Consider the following 15361-nt stretch of genomic DNA (forward strand, 5'->3'; position numbering starts at 1 on the left):
ATATCAACATAATATTTGAATTGATGTGTCAAGGGGAATGAAAAGTTTTATTGCTCTTTCGGCAAAGTTCCAGTTTGCTCCGCAGAAAGACTGGATCCATTCACAACTCTACCAGCAATACATCAATATCCCAACACTCCCAAAAACTTTGCAACATTTATCATCTTCCATCTTTTCCATCCTGGCCAATCTGATATGTGTGAGATAATACCTCATTGTTGATTTCATTTGCATTTCTCTAATCAATAATGATTTGGAGCTTTTATATGGTTACATATATCCTTAATTTCTTCATGTGAAAACTGTCTGTTCATATCATTTGACCATTGATCAATTGGGGAATGACTTATGATCATATATATTTGATACAATTCTCTATGTATTTTTAGAAATGAGGCCTTTAACAGAACTCCTAGCTATGAAGATTGTTTCCCAGTTTTCTGCTTTACTACTAATTTTGGAAGCATTGATTTTATTAGTGCAAAAACTTTTAAACTTTATCTAGCCCCAATCATTCATTTTGCAGTTTATAATATGCTCTTATTCTTGTTTGGTCTTAAATTTATCCACTTTCCATAGACCTGATAGATACAGTATTTTTGATCTATTGATTTATCTGTGGTGCTGTTCTTTATGTCTAATTACTGGACCCATTTTGACTTTACTTTGGTATAGGGTGTGAGATGTTGATCTAAACATAATTTTTGCCATACTATTTTCCAGCTTTCCCAACGATTTTTGTCAAATAATGAGTTCTTATAGCAGAAGATGACGTCTTTGGATTTACCAAAAAGGAGATTGTTGTAGCCATTTACTGCAACTTCTTTTGAATCTAAACTAATTCACTAATTCATTATAATATTTATTAACCAGTACCTGGTAGTTTTGATGACTGCGGCTTAATAGTACAGTTTTATAACTGGTAGATGTGGGCAAATTCCTTTTCATTTTTTTTTCCATCATTTCCTTTGCTATCCTTGCCATTTTTTTTTCTCCAGATGAATTTTGTTACTATTTTTTCTAGCTCAGTAAGGCAGTTATATGGTAGTTTGATTGGTATGTCACTGAATGAGAAATTTAAATTGTATAGAGTTGTCTTTTTTATTATAGTAGCTCAAACTTTCTGTGAACATTTATCATTTTTCCTATTATTTGGATCTGACTTTAGTGGGGTGAGAAGTGTTTCATAATTGTGTTCATACAGTTTCTGGGTTAGCCTTGGGAGGGAGATTCTAAAGTATTTGATGCTGTCTACAGTTATTTTCAATGGAATTTCTCTTTCCATCTCTTATGCTTGGGCTTTGTAGTTCATATATATAGAAATGTTGATGATTTATGTGTCTTTATTTTATATTGTGCTATTTTGCTTAATTTGTTAATTGTATCAAGGAATTTTTTAGATGTTTTTCTCAGGTTTTCTAAGTATATCATCATATCTGCAAAGATGAAAAGTTTTGCTTAATCATTCCCAATCATGATTACTTCAATTTCTTTTTCTTCTGTTATTGCCACAACTAGTGTTTATAATACCATATTGAATAAGAATGATGATAATGGTTATCCTTGTTTCAACCCTGATTTAATGGAAATGTCCCCATTTAATGGAAATGTTCCCATTACAGATATTTCTTGATGGTTTTAATAGATTAAATTTACTATTTTAAGGAAAATCCCATTTTTCTTAAACTTTCTATTGGTTTTTAATTGGAATGGATATTGTATTTTATCAAGGTTTATCTACTGAGATGATAATATGATTTCTCTTTATTTTTCTATTTATATGCTTAATTATGTTGAGTGTTTTCCTCATTTTGAACCCTTCCTGACTGCCTGGTATAAATCCTATCTAATCCTAGTATTTTATCCCAGTAATAACTTGCTATAGTCTCCTTGTTAAAATTTCATTTATGATTTTTGCATCAATATTCATTTGAGATATTAATCTATAAGTTTTTTTTGTCTGTTTTGGTTCTTCCTATTTTAGTTATCAGCACCATGTTGGTGTTATAAAAGAAATTTGGCAGAACATCCTTTTCTGTTTTTTATTAATAGTTTGTGTAGAATAGGAAATAATTGTCCCATAAACATTTGGTAGAATTCACTTGTAAATCCATGTGGACTTGATGACGTTTTCTTAGGGGGTTTATTGATGTTTTCTTCAATTCCTTTTTTATTAATAAAATATTTTATTTGTTTTCCAATTATATGGAATAGTAGTTTATACCTATCATTTTTGTAATGTTTCGAACTTTACAATTTTCCTAAAACCTCCCTTCCTTCCCCCCACTGCACATATAAAGCAATTTAATAAACTTTACATTGTTTCCATGTTATACATTGATCAAAATTGAATGTTAAGCAAAAACTCATATCCTTGAGGAACAAATAAAATATGAAAGTAATAAAGTTACATAGGAACATCAGATAACTCTTTAAAAAAGCAAAGGTAATATTTGATTTTTGTTTAAACTCTACAATTCTTTCTTTGTATTTTCCATTTCAGATACCCTAAAATTGTCTCTGATTATTGCACTGATGAAATGAACAGCTCCATTAACATTGAGCATCATACTGATATTGCTTTTTTGGTGTAAAATGTTCTTCCAGGCTTCTCTAAATTTCCATTCCTCCTGTTTTCTAATAGAATAATAGTGTTCCACAACATACATATGATATAATTTGCTCAGCCATTCCCCAGTTGATGAACATTCATTCCATTTCCAATTCTTTATTACCACAGAGCTGCTATGAATATTTTATTCAAGTAATGTTTTCACCCTTTTTCATGATCTTTACTCTTGATGTTACTTATCTAATACTATTAAACAGATATCATCAATCAAAATTTGATAATTTGATTGCTTGATAAGCTAATGTTGTTTTCAGTGTATCATTACATATTGTTTGTTTGATTGCTTGATAAGCAGCATTGACTGAAATTGCATCAGATTTTTATTATAATCATTTTTACTTCACCCTCTTTTCACGTATCTTTCATGTAAACACAATTCTCCTCATGAGTCAAAATATCATCCAAAGCCCTATCATATCTTGAACTATTTGTGTCCCAAACCTCAGGACTATTTTCTTTCACACTTTGTACCCCTTTCACCCCTCCACCCAGGGTCAGGTTACTTCAGCCATTGCTAAGTGAAGCATGGTCTATTTTCTTTCTCACTTTATCCTCCCCCCAACTCCCAACCACTATACTTTTCCTCTTGTTAAGTAAAGCTAGGCCTATTTTCTTTAACTACTTTACTGCTCCCCTCCCCACCCATGGTACTTAGCATCGTGTTAAGTGAAGCACAGATAAAGTTATACCATGATCTAATTAACTGCAAGAATCTTAATTATCTCTAAATACTGGGAGACTTTGGAGGTCTCACCTGAGAGCTTTGCAAATGATTATAAGTTATAGAGACCCTGACTCAGGACCATCATTTATGAAGGGGTCATTAGAGAAGGTACTAAGCACAATAGAAGTAAAATGGGTCAAAGTAATGAGATATTCAAGGTTAAAGTTTAACACCCCACTTTTCTTCAGGGTATTTTTGTCTCAAATATAGTGATCTCAACTTAGACCTCTTCAGTGGAGAGATAAGATGCAATTATACCCATATTCCCTAGTTTCCTTCTTTTCAATTATATTCTACCCTTTCATTATTCTCAGAAAAGTAAAGGACTAAAGAATTAGAAGGGTTATATATTCACTTTTAGAATTATATACAATTTGATGGTCTTGGCCAACATTTGCTTTGTTTTGTTTTGTCTTGTTTTTTATCTCCTTTTCATTTATCTTTTTTAGACAATGCTTGAGTCTTTTGTTTGGTTATAGAATTTACTCTTCAGTTCTGGTATTTGTGTTCGGAAATTCTATAAGTCCTATATTTTGTTGAAATCCATCTTTTCCCTGACAGTATTTGCTGAATTTTGGAGAGTAGATCATTATGGATTATAATCTCAAGTCCTTTGCTCTCCAAAATAGCATTTCCAGTATATCTGATCATTAAACGTTAAGGTTGATAGATCTTGTGGGAATTTGTGCTTCTTTTGTATTTGAATTGCTTTCTTTGTGCTGCTTGCATTATTGTTTCATTTATTTCAGAATTCTGGAATTTGACTATTATAGTCCTTAGAATTATTTATCCTGGGGTCTCTTCTTTTAAATTTTGATTATTTTTGATTATTTTTGAATTTTAAATTTTTCTCCAATCTTGCTTCCCTTCATCCATTCACCACAGAAGACAGTCTGATAGTCTTTACATTTCTTCTATGCTATACATAGATCAAAATTGAATGTCTTAAAAGAGAAATTGCTTTTGTGGGTTGGTGGGGAGTGAGGCGGCAATGCCATGAAGGCCTCGGGCACCCTGAGAGAGTACATGGTAGTTGGAACGTGCCTGCCTAGTCCCAAGAGTCCAGTGCGGCCTCTTTATCGCATGCGGATCTTTGCTCCTAACCATGTCGTAGCAAAGTCCCAATTCTGGTACTTTGTGTCCCAGCTGAAAAAGATGAAGTAGTCTTCTGGAGAGATCATATATTGCTGACAGGTCTTTGAAAAGTCCCCTCTTAGGGTGAAAAATTTTGGCATCTGGCTGTGTTATGATTCCAGGCGCAGAACCCACAACATGTACAGAGAGTACAGAAACCTGACCACTGCTGGTGCCATCACTCAGTGCTACCGAGATATGGGGGCACGTCACTGTGCCTGAGCCCACTCCATCCAGATCATGAAAGTGGAAGAAATTCCTGCCAGCAAGTGCCACCGACTGGCAGTCAAGCAGTTTCACGACTCCAAAATTAAGTTCCCTCTGCCCCACACAGTTCTGTGTCGCCAGCACAAACCACGCTTTACTACCAAGAGGCCCAACACATTCTTCTAAGTGTAGAAGCAAGGAGGCACAAGTTTTATTTGATCTGTTTAAATAAATTTCCTATTTGGAACCCCCCCTCAAAAAAAGAGAAATCATATCCTTAAGGAAAAAAATATAAGAGAAAGTAAAAATTAAAAAAATAAGTTACCTTTTAAAAAATTTCTAAAGAGAAATTCAATTGACAAAACCCAGAAAACAGAAGCTAAGTGAAGTACATTTAGCTCAAGTTTTGTCTTCAGGGATAGTAGGTGAGCCAGGTGGAGAGAAGAGAGAACCAGTAGGGATGGGATGAGAGCATGAGACCCAGACTGACATACGATCAGGCCACAGTCATTGACTGTGGGAGCTGCAGATTAAGAAACAACTGGGGTGGTCTGGGACCTGAAGCAGGCTGAGTTCTAAGGTAGAGAATTGCAGACATTGATCCCATGGACTACTCTTGTCTAGAGGACCTCAGACTCCATACTTTGACCTCAACTGGAACCTCTTCCCAGAACAAACACAGTAACAACCCCCATTCCCACCCCCAGGCTCAGGCAAGGGCAATAGAGATACCTCAGCTGAATAGAAAGAATAATTACCTTACCTCAGGGCATAGCCCACATTGTTCAAGGATAAAAATATCCAGCATCAGTTCTACCCACACCCACCAAGCCAAGGGAAAGGGTCTCAAATCAAGGTCACAGACACTCCAGAGAAAGCCATCAGCTCATCCTACTGACCAGCCCACTTAGAATAATTAAACTCAGTGAGTAAAGCCTTGAGTACCCTCTAATGGCCAACCCATGAGGAGTTATTAAACTCAGAGAATAAATCACCTAGGTATCTTAAAATCAAAATTCTGAGAACCAGCCCCTCTGGCAACATAAGATCTCAAGAAAATGAAGAAAGGCCAGAGAGGGGGTTCCATAGAAAATTATCTAGAAGGTAAAGACATTAACTCAGAGAGATCTTGAACATCTAAGGTGAATGTTATTTGCTTTCCAACACAGAAGGGCTTCCTTGAAGAAATCAGGAAGGAATTTAAAAATCAATTGGAAAAGTTAGGAGAGAAAATTAACACCTTGCAACAAAAAAATAAACCCTTGGAAAATACACTGGACAAATGCAAAAAGAAAATAATTCTCTCAAACCCTCAATTTGTCAACTGTAGAACTCTTTCAAAAATAGAATTTCAATTGGAAAAGTACTTGCAAAAAGTAAAAGAAGAAAATTCTTCTTGAAAAACAAATGTAATCAGTGGAAACTAATGACTTTATGAGACAACAAGAATTTCTTAAAATCAAAACACTGTAAAACAGAAGAAAATGTAAAACACCTAACCTGAAAAACAATTGACCTTGATAATAGAACAAGAGAGAGACAGACTAAGAAATGTTGGGCTTCCTGAAAATATTGAAGATAAAAGAATCTGGAGTTAATTTTACAGGATTTAATGATTGAACCTTTCCCTGACATCATGGAACCAGAGGCCAAAATAGTTATTGAAAGTATACATGTTGTGGAAGAGCCAAGATGGAGACAGGAGAAGAGCCTCTCTAGGTACTCACTCTCAACACTTGTAAAATAAGGATTCTAACTAAATGTTTGAGAGACAGAACCCACAGAGGGATCCAGTGAGGCAATTCTCCAGTCCAAAGTAACATGGAAAATAGTGGAAAGGCTATTCTCTATGAGGGTGGCCCACCAGAGTGAAGGAACTTCAGCCTAGCAGAGTCAGCCCCAGTGTATCTGGGAGCTGTGGCTCATGGCAGGACCCCCCTAACCCTCTGGCAGAGGGTTGCCCTCATGATCATTCACAGACAAGAAGGGAAGACAGAGCTTCACACACTGAGATCTGTGTGGGAGGGTCTCCCAATAATACTCAAAAACTCAGGAAGCACCCAAAGACCAGACAAAGGCCCTGGAAATGAGTAAACAGAGAGAAAAGAGGAACACCATTGAGAAATACAGTGCATAAGATCCCAAGAAGGATCAAAATAATGAATTTGAGGATGACAAAGTCCAAGCTCCTGAATTCAAAGTCTCCAAGAAAAATGGAAATTAGGTTCAGGCTATGACAGAGCTCAAAAATGGTTTTGAAAATCAAATGAGGGAGATAGAAGCAAAATTGGGAAAAGAAATGAGAGAGATGCAGGAAAAACATTAAAAAGAAGTCAGCAGCTTAGTCAAGGAAATCCAAAAAACTGCTGAAGAAAATAACATGTTAAGAACCAGCATAGATAAAATGGATAAAAAAGTTCAAAAAGTTATTGAGGAGAAGAATGCTTTAAAAAGCAGAATTGACCAGATGGAAAAGGAGATAAGAAAGCTCTCAGAGGAACACAAATCATCAGATCTAGATTGGATTTGATGGAACTTGATGACTTTACAAGAAGTCAGAACACAATGAATGAAAATGAGAATGAAAAAGTAGAAGAAAATGTGAAACATCTCAATGAAAAAACAACTGATTTGGAAGACAGATTCAGGAAAGACAATTTCAAAATTATTGGAATATCTGAAAGTCATGATCAGGAAAAGAGCCTTGAGGTCATTTTGAAAGAATTCCTACAAGAAAATTGCCAGATATCCTAGAAGCAGAGGACAAAATAGAAATTGAGAGAATCCACTGATCTCCCTCAGAAAGAGATCCAAAAAGAAAAACAACTCCCAGGAATATTGTGGCCAAGTTCCAGAACTCCCAAGTCAAAGAGCACATATTACAAGCATCCAGAAGAATACAATTCCAGTATCATGGAGCTGCAGCCAGGATCACACAGGACTAAGCAGCAACTATATTTAATGCTTTTAGGGCTTGGAATATAATATTCTGGAAGACAAAAGAACTTGGAATGCAACTGAGAATCAACTACCCAGCACAACTGAATGTCCTCTTCCAGGAAAAAATGGATTTTCAATGAACCAGGGGAATTTCAAATGTTCCTGTTGAAATGGCCAGAACTGAACGGAAAGTTTGATCTTCAAATACAGGACTCAGGTGATGCAGAGTGAGTGGAGGAGAAGGGTATAATATGAGAGACTTAATGAGGGTAAACTACATGTATCCCTGCATAGAAAAATGATATTGATAATACTCATAAGAAACTTCTCATTTAATACAGCAGGTAGAAGGAGCTTTTATAGTTGAAGCACAGGAGAGAGCTGAATTTGAAGATACAATATATTGTAAAAATGGAGTCAATGGCTTTAAAGAAAATGTAGTGGGAGTAAGAGAAAGGAGAGTTGGAATAGGCTAAGATATTTCATATAGTAAGATTTTTTTATTACAATGAGATATTGCAATGATATGGAAAGGGGAAGTCAAGGGGAAATGAGGGAACCTTTACTCTCATCAGAAGTAGCTCAGAGAAAAAAACAGCATATACATTCAATGGGGTATAGACATCTAGAGTAAGAAAGAGAGAAGGAGGACAGGTGGAAGGAGGGGATGTGAGTGATGGAGGAGAGGGTGGACCATGGAGGAGAGGGGTCAGATATAACATAGTTTCTTTTTTACTTCTTGCAAGGGACTTGGATTGGATGGTCTATCCAGGTCAGTAAGGCCAGGTGCTTGCTGGGCCTTAGGGGTGGTATGTGGGTTCAGGTCCTCTTGGCCCCAAGGTCAGTGATCAGTCTGCTGTGCCATTTAGCTACCCTAAAGCACATTTAAGAAGAAGGACATAGTGAAGGGAGAGAGAGAAAATATAGTGTATGGTAGTAGGGAAGTGCGAATGGATGGAGTTATGATCAGCAATTTCAACAGTGGAAAAATATGGAAGTAGCTTAGGTGATAGACTTATCCTAAAGAAGATAATCCACATGTGACAGAGCTAGTGGTATTGGAACACAGACTGAAGCATTATTATTATTATTATTATTATTATTATTATTATTATTATTATTATTATATGGGGGGTTGTGGGGCAGTTGGGGCAGTTGGGGTTGGGTGGCTTGCCCAGGGTCACACAGTTGTGTGATTGTTGGATGTCTAAGGCCAGATTTAAACCTGGGTGCTCCTGGTTCCAGGGCCTCTGCTCTGTCCATTGCACCACTTGAGCACCCTTATTATTATTATTATTATTATTATTATTATTATTTTATTTTGTTTTGATTTTTTATTTTTGCAGGGCAATGGGGTTGGGGTGGTTTGCCAAGGATTGCACAGCTGGGTTATTATTAGGTGTCTGGGCCCGGATTTCGACTCAGGTCCTCCTGACTCCAGGGCCGGTGCGCTGTTCACTGTGCACCCAGATGCTCCTCTTATTATTTTTTTTAATTTTAATTTTAATTTTTTCCTCTTTACTTTATTGCTCATGAGGTTCTACATTTTTGGGAGGAGGGACTATTATTTTTACACTTAAAGAAGAATATTTTAATAATGTATAAATATCATTTGTACAAAAATAAAATAAATATAATTTTAAAACAAGAAAGAATATGTCAGTCCCCTCTGGAAAATGAAAATGCCAAGTAATATCATGGTCATATTCCATAATTATCAGATAGAAGAAAATCCTGCAAGCAGTCAGAAAAAATATTTAGATACCAAGGAGCCACAGTAAGGATTACAAAGGGAATTGGGTGCATTAACATTAAGGGATTGAAGTTCCTGGGATGCAATATTCTGAAAAATAAGGGAGCTTGGAATGCATGCAAGAATTTATGATCCAGGAAAACTGAGTCTTCTCTTACAGGGAAAAAACCTGGAAATTTATTAAAGTAGGAGACTTCCAGCTTTTCCTGATGAAAAGACCAGAGCTTAATAGAAAATTTGGACTTGAAACAGGAGACCCAAAAGGTCTTGAAAACATAAAAAAAATTTAAATGGTAAAAATAGCTGCAGTCCAATAAGATGAAACTGCCTGTATCCATATATGTGAGAAATACTCTCATAACCCTTGAGAATAGTAACTCTGTTAGAGAGAATATATTTACCCAGAAGTGATGGACACTCATGATTTTTCTGTGACTCAGACCAAATGATTTACAAAAAATATCTCCTTAAAAAAGAGGGAGATTAAAGACACAGGAAGATGGAGGAGATTGATTTGGGTAAATCTCATTACGTTAAGAGGCAAACAGGACCTATTGCAATAGAGTGAAAGAAGGGAGGAGGTGAGAACAGTCTGAATCTTACTCTTATCAGATTGGTCTTAAAGTTAACATGCACACACTCAGTTAAGTTAAGAAACTTATCTTACCTTTGATGTTTCAAAAGGGGGAAAGTGGAAGGGGAATGAAAAGGAGAACTAATGGAAGGGAAGGAAGAATGGTTAAGGGAAAGGGGAAAGAAAGGGGAAGGGCATTGAATATAGGAGGGCAAACACACTGAAGGTGGAGGTATATAGAAACAAAATACTGGGGAATATGGAAAAAGTGAAAAAAGGGGAAAAATACAAACAGAGGTCAGATAGCATGGGGGGCAATAAAGAGTTAGTAATTATAACTTTGAATGTGAATGGGATGAAGTCTCTCTTAAAACATAAGCAAAAAAACTTAGTGGATTAAAAACCAGAATCCTACAATATAATACTTAAAGGAAACTCATTTGAAGTAGAGCCATATATACAGATTAAAGGTAAAAGGTTGGAGCAAAAGATATTTTGCTTCAGGTGAAGTGAAAAAAGGAGGGGTAGCAATCCTTATCAGAAAAAGAAATTGTAAAATAGACCTCATTCAAAGAGATAAGGAAGGAAACTATATACTCCTAAAAGGTACAGATTAGACAATAAAGTAATTTCAATACTAAATATGTATACACAAAATGGTAAAGCATCCAAATTTTTAAAGAAGAAATTGAAAGAGTTAGAGGAAGATATAGACAGCAAGACACTACTGGTGGGAGACTTCAACCTCCCTCTCTCAGATTTAGATAACCCAAACCATAAAATAAACAAGAAAGAAGTTAAGGAGCTAAATAGACTGTAAGAAAATCTAGAAATGATAAGCTTATAAATGAAATTGAATGGGGATAGAAAGGACTATACTTTATTTTTTCCCACAGTACATCCCACTTACACAGAAATTGACCAAGTGATAGGGTAAAACAACCTAGTAATCAATTGTAGAAAGGCAGAAACAGTGAATTCATCTTTACCTGATCATAATGCAATAAAAATGACATGCAATATTGGACCAGGGAGATATAGACCCAAAATTAATTGGAAACAAAAATAACCTCATTTTAAAAAAGGAGTGGATCAAACAACAATTTATAGAAAGAATTAATTATGTCATTCTACATAATGGCAATAATGAAACATCATACCAAAACTTATGTGATATAGCCAAGGCAGCTGTCAGGGAATACATTACATCTTTAAATGCTTAAATAAATAAATTAGCAAAAGAAGAAATCAATGAAATAAACATGGAACTAAAAATTAGAGAAAGAACAATTTAAAAATCCCCAATTAAATACCAAATTAGAAATTCTAATAATTAAAGGAGAAATTAATAAAATCAGAAGCAAGAAAAATATTGAAATAATAAATAAAACCAAGAGCTGGTTTCATGAAAAACAATAAAATTGATAAATCTCTGGCTAATTTGATTTAACAAAGAAAGGAGAAAACAAATTGCTAGTAGCATAAATGAACAAAGGTGAACTCACCACCAATTAGGAGGAAATAAAAGTAATAATCCAGAATTATTTTACCCAACTCTATGCCAATAAATTTGATAATCTAAGTGAAATAGATGGATATTTGTAAAAAATATGTTACCCAAGTTAAATGAAGAAGAAATTAAATACCTAAACAATCCTGTCTCAGCAAATGAAATTCAATAAACCATTAATGAACTCCCTAAGAAAAATCTCCAGAGCCAGATGGATTCACAAATGAATTCTATCAAACACTGAAGGAACAATTGGTTCCAATTATATTTAAACTCTTTGGAAAAATAGGTGAAGACAGAGTTCTGACTAACTCATTCTATGACAGCAATGTGGTGCTGATACCTAAACTAAGATGAGTTAAAACAGTGGAAGAAAATTATAGACCTATCGTCCTCCACAGTATAATCTTAATAAAATTTTAGCAAATCGATTACAAGTTAACACTTGGATAATACATTATCACAAATTGGTTTATCCCGGTAATGTAGGGTTAGTTTGATAGGAGGAAAACTTTTAGTATTATCAATTGTATCAATAAGGAACCTATCAGAAATCATATTATTATATCAGTAGATGCTAAAAAAACTTTTGACAAAATACAACACCCATTCCTACTAAAAACACTAGAAAGTGAAGGAATAAATTAATTGTTCCTTTTAGAATTAAAAGAAGTATGTATCTTGTTTGTTCTTTAAATTTGACCCAGTTATCTGTATATCTTAGGAATGAGTCCTTTGTCAGAAGCTGTAGTTGTAAAATTTATTTCCCAGTTTACCACATTTCTTTTGATCTTAGTTACAGTGGTTATGTATGTCCAAAAATTTTTTTAAAGAAAAATATGCTTTATTTTGACTTTGACAATTTTACAATTTTCCCCTATTCTTATTTCACTTCCCACAACCAAAAGAAGGTAGTTTGTTAAGTTTTACATTGTTTCCATGGCATACATTGATATAAGTTGAATATGATGAGAGAGATCATATTCTTTTTTTATTTATTAAAGATTTTATTTATTTTGAGTTTCACAATTTTTCCTCCATCTTGCTTCCCTCCCCCACACCCCAGGGAAAGCAATTTGTGAGTCTTTAAATTGTTTCCATGTTGGACACTGATCCAAATTGAGTGTGATGAGAGAGAAATCATATCCTAAAGGAAGAAACAAAAAGTATAAGAGATAACAAGATCAGACAATAAGATACCAGTGTTTTCTAAATTAAAGGGAACAGTCCTTGAACTTTGTTTAAACTTCACAATTCTTTCCCTAGATAGATGGTATTCTCCATTGCAGACAGCTCAAAATTGTTCCTGATTGTTGCACTGATGGAGTGAGCAAGTCCTTCAAGGTTGAACATCACTCCCATGTTGCTGTTAAGATGTACAGTGTTTTTATGGCTCTGCTCATCTCACTCAGCATCAGTTTATGCAAATCCCTCCTGGATTCCCTGAATTCTCATCACTCCTGCTTTCTAATAGAACAATAGTGTTCCATGTCATACATCGACCACAGTTTGGTAAATCATTCTCCAGTTGAAAGACATTTACTTGCTTTCCAATTCTTTGCCATGACAAACAGGGCTGCTATGACTGTTTTTGTACAAGTGATATTTTTACCCTTTTTCATCATCTCTTCAAGTTATAGACCCAGTAGTGGCATTGCTGGATGAAAGGGTATGCACATTTTTCCTGCACTTTGGGAGTAGTTCTAAATTTCTCTCCAGAAAGGTTTGATGACTTGACAATTCCACCAATAGTGTAGTAGTGTCCCAGATTTCCCACAACCCCTCCAATAATGATGATTTTCCATTCTGATCATATTGGCCAGTCTGAGAGGTATGAGGTGAGAAGCTTTAATTTACATTTCTCTAATAATTAATGATTTAGAGCAATTTTTCATATGACTACAGATTGCTTTGATCTTCTCATCTGTAAATTGTCTTTGCATATCCTTTGACCCTTTGTCAACTGGGGAATAGAATTTTTAAAAATATGACTAAGGTCTCTGTATATTTTAGAAATGAGTCCATTGTCAGAATCATTAGTTGTAAAGATTGTTTCCGAGTCTACTACATTTCTTTTGATCTTGTTTACAGTGGTTTTATCTGTGCAAAAGCTTTTTAATTTAATGTAATCAAAATCATCTAGTTTGATTTTGGTGATGTTCTACATCTCTTCCTTAGTCATAAATGCATTCCCTACATCTAACAGGTAAACTAGTCCATGATCCTCTAATTTGGTTATAGTATTGTTTTTTATGTCTAAATCCTGTATCCATTTAGATCCTATCTTGGCAAAAGCTGTGAGGTGTTGGACTGATCTAAGTTTCTTCCAAACTACTTTCCAATTTTCCCTGAATTTTTTTTTATCAAAGAGAGAGTTTTTATCCCAATAGCTGGATTCTGGGTTTATCAAACAGCAGATTACTATAGTCTATTTCACTGGTCCACTACTCTATTTCTCAGCCAATACCAGACAGTATTAACAACTGATGCTTTATAATATTATTTTATATCAGGTAAGGTTAAGCCCCCTTCTTTTGTACCCTTCTTCATTAAATACCTTGAAATTCTTGACTTTTATTTCTACATATGAATTTCCTTGCAACTTTTTCTAACTCATTAATTTTTTGGAATTTTGATAGATAGGGCACTAAATATTTAGTTTAGTTTTGGTTATATTAGCTCTACCTATCCATGAGCAGTTGATATTTGCCTATTTAAGTCTGATTTAATTTGTGTGAGATGTGTATTATAATGTTTCCAAAAAGTTTCTGAGTCTGCCTTGGCAAATAGCCTCCCAGGTATTTTATATTGTCTGAGGTTATGTTGAATGGGATTTCCCTTTCTAGCTCTTCCTGCTGTATCTTGCTAGTCATATATAGGAAAGTTGAGCATCTATGAGGGTTTATTTTATATCCTGCTAAAATTGCTAATAGTTTCCAGTAGTTTTCTGGATGATTTCTTGGGATTCTCTAGGTCAACCATCATGTCATCTACAAAGAGTGAGAGTTTTTTCTCCTCCAAATTCTAATTCCTTCAATTACTTTTTCTTGTCTAATTGCTGAAGCTAACATCTCAAATATGTTATTGGATAGTAGTGGTGATAATGGGTACCTTTTAGTGGGATACATTTTCCTTCCTTATCTCTTTTAACACTATCTATTTTTTACTACTGTTTTGTCTGAGATAAGGATTTCTTTCCCTGCTTTTTTTTTTCACTTCAGCTGAAGCAAAATATATTTTGCTACAACCTTTTACCTTTACTCTACATGTATTTCTCTACTTCAAATGAATTTCTTGTAAGCAGCATATTTTAGGATTCTGGTTTTTAATCCAGTCTGTTATTCACTTACATTTTAAGGGAGAGATCATGACATTCTTATTCAAAGTTATGATTACTAATTCTTTATTGCCCTCCGTGCTTTCTTCTCTCTGTTTGTAATTTCACTTCCCCCCTATTTTATCTGTATTCCCCCAGTATTTTTTTTCTGAATGCCATCCCCTTCAGTGTGTTTGCCCTCCTATATCCACCCCTCCCCTTTCCCTTTTCCCTTTTTTCCTTTTCCTTCCCTTCCTTTTGTTAGCTCCCCATTTCCCTCCCCTCATTTTCTACCATCCCCTTTTCCCCTTTTAGTACTTGAAAGGTTAGTTTTTTTAAGTAACCTGTTTATTTGTGTAAGTTGACTTTCAGCCAAGTCTGATGAGTAGAAGATTCAGGTGTTTCTCATCTCCTCCCTTCTTGCCCTCTATTACTATACATATTTTGTAACTCTTATTGTAATGAAATTTACCCCATTCAATCTGCTCCCTCCTCTCATCTCCTTCCTGTCCCTGTTTTTAAGGATGTAATGTTTTAAAAATCATTTGAGGCGTGGAAAATTCTGAGTATC

General features: G+C 34.9%; 1 pseudogene; it reads left to right on the forward strand.

Annotated features, from left to right (window-relative positions):
* The first annotated feature begins 4352 nt into the window (after nucleotides 1-4352).
* On the forward strand, nucleotides 4353-4883 carry LOC141519727 (large ribosomal subunit protein eL20 pseudogene; annotated as a pseudogene).
* Nucleotides 4884-15361: the final 10478 nt, after the last annotated feature.

Source organism: Macrotis lagotis, chromosome 1 (assembly GCF_037893015.1).
Source record: "Macrotis lagotis isolate mMagLag1 chromosome 1, bilby.v1.9.chrom.fasta, whole genome shotgun sequence".
NCBI classification, from domain to species: Eukaryota; Metazoa; Chordata; class Mammalia; order Peramelemorphia; family Peramelidae; genus Macrotis; species Macrotis lagotis.